The sequence below is a fragment of the Laetiporus sulphureus genome (genome assembly GCF_001632365.1).
Source record: "Laetiporus sulphureus 93-53 unplaced genomic scaffold LAESUscaffold_15, whole genome shotgun sequence".
NCBI lineage: Eukaryota > Fungi > Basidiomycota > Agaricomycetes > Polyporales > Laetiporaceae > Laetiporus > Laetiporus sulphureus.
Window position 1 is genome coordinate 507,637 of NW_024468524.1, and position 4,302 is coordinate 511,938.

Consider the following 4,302-nt stretch of genomic DNA (forward strand, 5'->3'; position numbering starts at 1 on the left):
GGCTTGCAGTTTAAAGACATGTGCTTGGTCATTCGTGGCGCTCAAAGCTGCCAAAAGTTGAACAGTTTAATGACGTGCCAAGGTCGTTGGTGGTGACGCATTTGACTTGATCATTGCATTTAAAAAGTAAGGGTTATAGATGCAAAAACATAGTTTTTGATTGCGGATGCAATCTCCTTATCCTCAGTCTTCGGTCAAGATCTCATGCTTCTGTGTTACGGCTGTCGAGTCAGAAATTATGTCATGATATTGTTTGCCTCCACTGAGATTCGACCCTGTGCTCGTTGGGGGTCGAGCGGGACCTGGGAGTGTGTCAGGTGATCTCTGGGAGACTTAAACATCATGGCTTAACCCCTAAGCCACTTGAACGGTGAAGTACTAAGTTCGAATCTCGACCAGTATATGTTTTTTAACATCGATAAGATAAGATTCTATGGGCGCCTAGACACGTGTTTGAAGGTATGACATATTTTGATCGATCGTGATTATATTTGATCCGTCGATCGAGTTATGATAGACTTTCTGATCGATTGTGATCTTGGTTGATGCGTGATCCGTGATGATGTCATACATTTGGTGGCGCTCAAAGCTGCCATAGCGGTGTAGTTTTAATGACTTGCCCAGGTCATTAGTGGCGCTCATAGCTGCCAAATGATAGGATGCCCTTGGTCAGAGGGCTGTTCTAAAAATTGTGTCTTGTACCCAAAAGGTTGCCTATGTCTTTTTAGGATTTTATATAGAATAGCTGCCATGTTTGCATTGTTGTATGCAAGTAGATGCATTCCCCAACGCTGTTCATACTTGTTGGCAATGGTCTCTCGATTGCCCTTTAGGTTGGCATGCTATGTAGGCAAAAGTTGAAAAATGGAAGGTTTGAAAATGTGATCCTTTGGCGCTGCTTGGATCATCCTTGACTTGCTCATGCTCATCTTCGGACATGTGATCCTAATTGCTTCGCGGATCCTTCTCGACTCTTCGAATAGGACATGCGCTCGGTACTTGCTATATATATTTGAGTGCTGCACTTCTTATGCGCACGTCTTCAGATAAGCTCGTACATACTCGCTGTATCCTACATTACCTCCCCCTTGCCAGGTTCCTCCCAGAACCGACGCGGCATGAGCGAGTTAAAACAAGACTGAGGGGCACAAAAGTAAGGGAGGGTGGGTGGGAGAAAAAGCCTTATAACTTTTGGGGAAAAGGTGGTTTAGGCATCCCATAGCAAATAAATTACTAATTGTTGCGCAATATGTAGTAATTCTGAGACCGCTTCTGGGTAAAAGGGTTCCCAATATCCCATTGTGTGTGCCAAAATAACTCTCTAAAAATTGGATTATCTATTGTGGACTGCTAAGTAAAGATCTATTTCCGCCAGCAGTTTACAGTCAAAGACTGTCGTGCTCTTGGAGATCTTATATGTGGACAATCACTGTGTCGATTTGGAGTAGCATGTCTTTAGATATCCGAAATATTTTATTTATATATTTATAGGTGACCAATCCTATACAAATGATATATAAATGATAGGTAATAGTTTAATGTCATTGCGGACGCTGGTTGTCTTATATAAGCGATAACTCATAGTATTTTCGCACATAAGGGGCGATAACTCGTGGTATTTTCGCAAATATTGCCCTCATTGAAAGAAATGTTGGTGGGGCTGCACAAGTATCCAAGATCAAATGTTGCTGCAGCGCTGTCCTGGTGAGGGAGCGGCTTACGCGAGGGTGCCTGCTACCAAGTCTTGAGGTAGGCTGACAGCGGTAGAGGTGATGATGGATGATGTCAAAAAAGGTGCGCCCCACACCTGAGTTTCTCTGGGCTGAAAATGTACCAGCGAATAATTCTAGATATTCTTCACTTGACTAAAAATTAAACAGTTTTATTTAAAGGTGGTCATGTTTAGGACCAAAAAATCACACCAGCAGCAGGAAGCTGGGGGCGTGCATGGAGATTCATTATAATGTCACAAAGCACCAAAGCACTTAACCCAATTAAGGGCAAGTCTGCTTTTGTGACCTGCACAAATGATTCCACATAAAAAGCCTGCCACAAGGGCTAGGCTGAGGACGCGCGCAGTGGTATGCAGTCTGGAAAAGGGGCTCAAAGGGCCCTTGGCCTTATGCTCACAACTAGGGGGTGAATTGGCTTGTTAGGCCGCATGCAATAGAATAATGAATCTAAGGTTCTCCCTTAGATCCTCATGGGCTTATATACATGTAGGGCAGGGCCCCTGGCACTGTGCTACTATGAGACCTCAGATACCTACATGTGAACATATTGCCAGAACCGGTAATGGTTCTGGACTTCGTCATAGCAACTATCTACAATGGCCATGGATACGCCGAGGTAATCCTATCTAATCCAATGAGATAAATGCCTGTAAGTGGGCCCACTGTTGAGGGGCCAATGGGTGATGGCCAACAGAGCACATCACAACGGTTGCAACATCAGATGAGAGGATCTGTCCAAACTCAGAACAATGAGTGTGACGATCAGTCTTCATCTGGATAGGGTTGTGAGAAGATCTAGCCTATCCTGTACCTGGCTATACTGTATGCCAGTTGGTAGGGGGATCCTCTGTTGTGGTATCTGCCTATTGGTTTAGGCAGCAAAGTGGTGCCACTATCTTGAGTGGCGAATTGGGTGCTTGCTAGCTTGATGGTCCAATGGGTTCCTTTCTGGGCAAGTGGCCTGGTGTCACGTGACCAACGCCTGACAACTTCCGAATAGGGCAAGTGGCCAGTGTCACGTGACTAGGTGGCTGAATCATGGGCGCTTGGTGGTCATGTGGTAGACACAGTCATGTCTGTGATGTATGTGGCGACATTATGCTGTTTGTCTAAGTATCCACATTGCGAGACCAATATGAAGGTTGGCGTCCGAATAACCACTCAAATGAGGACTTTAATGGTGCAAAAAGAAAGGTGCCACTTAATACTGTGACACTGGACCATAACATGTGATGTGGGCTATCACCTGATCTCTACGCGTCACGTCTGTGGCTGAGTGGCGTGAGATATTGGTGAAACACGTGATCTGTGGTGTGAGAAAAGTCACGTGCGGACTTTGTGGCGAAAAACTGTGACACGAATGCATCATATAGGAAGAGACCATCAAAAATGTATGGTGATCGGTTTGGAGTCTATTGTTCGGGCATCGATGTAGTTTGGCTTGTGTGTCTGCTGTTGCAGTGTTCGACTTTGTACATGATGGTTTGCATGAAGTGAGTTCAGAAGGAATCTGTACGATGCACTGGCATCTGTTGGATCAATTTTCAGTTGTAAGTGGACAGCTTCGACGCACAGAAAGAACTAGGTACTTATTCGCCGGTGGTCATCATTGTGACTTACCTGCTCTGTGCAGTGAATTGGAATGCATTATTATAGACATGCCATTGAAAGATCTGGTGTGCAGGCTCGATTTTGCATCGCTTGTTTCAGTTGCAACTGCACATGGACTAATTGCTCCTGGGGGTGAGTGGACATCCACAATCGTCATGAACGTGATCACTGCTGACACCATCATCCCCGCATATCCGACTCACATTCAGCAACATCTTGCCTTTTGCTCTCCCACCATCAAAGGTACCCAACTCAGAGTCGCTGCAAAGGGGAAATATCAGGGACGAGAATTCACCTTCTACGATGGGGGCCAATCCTCTTGTCATCGCTGGGGCTGCCCTGACTGGCAACATCTCTTCTTCGACAGCAGTTGTTTGAACCTTGCATTCGATAGCATTCGCATCCAACTCCCTGAACTGGTGTCGATCTTGTGGTGCATGAGCGATTCGCAGTGCAGTGATACATGTATGGTCAGAGCAAAGGGACCCATAGTGTTTGCCAGTTCAGTAGATGAGATAATGGCGGCATTCGACGGTGTATATGAATGGCATTTGCGCATGCCCTGCGACGGGCCTCTGTGTTATTTGGAACCGGCGCCCGGCGCCTCTTCACCCAAGTCTCGTAACCAGACCTCATAGCAGAGTCACATGGGCGTCGGAGTACAGGCGGAGAGCGAAAAACGCCTGCACGGACTCTGCTAAAGAAATTCTGACTGGCTGAGCATTTTACAGCAGACGTATACGCACATTGATCTAGCGCCCGCGACATCAAGCAGACGCAAACACATATATCAAGGCGCTTACCTTCGAATACTGGCATCGTTCAACTGAAGCAAAGTGCACGAAGGGATGCGGACAGATCCCTCTAGGAAATCGTGGTGCGGCAAGGGTGTTAGCCAGCCGGCACCTTCCCGTCTCATGGGCGCAAAGGGAGTGAGAGGCTGGTGAGGCCACAAACG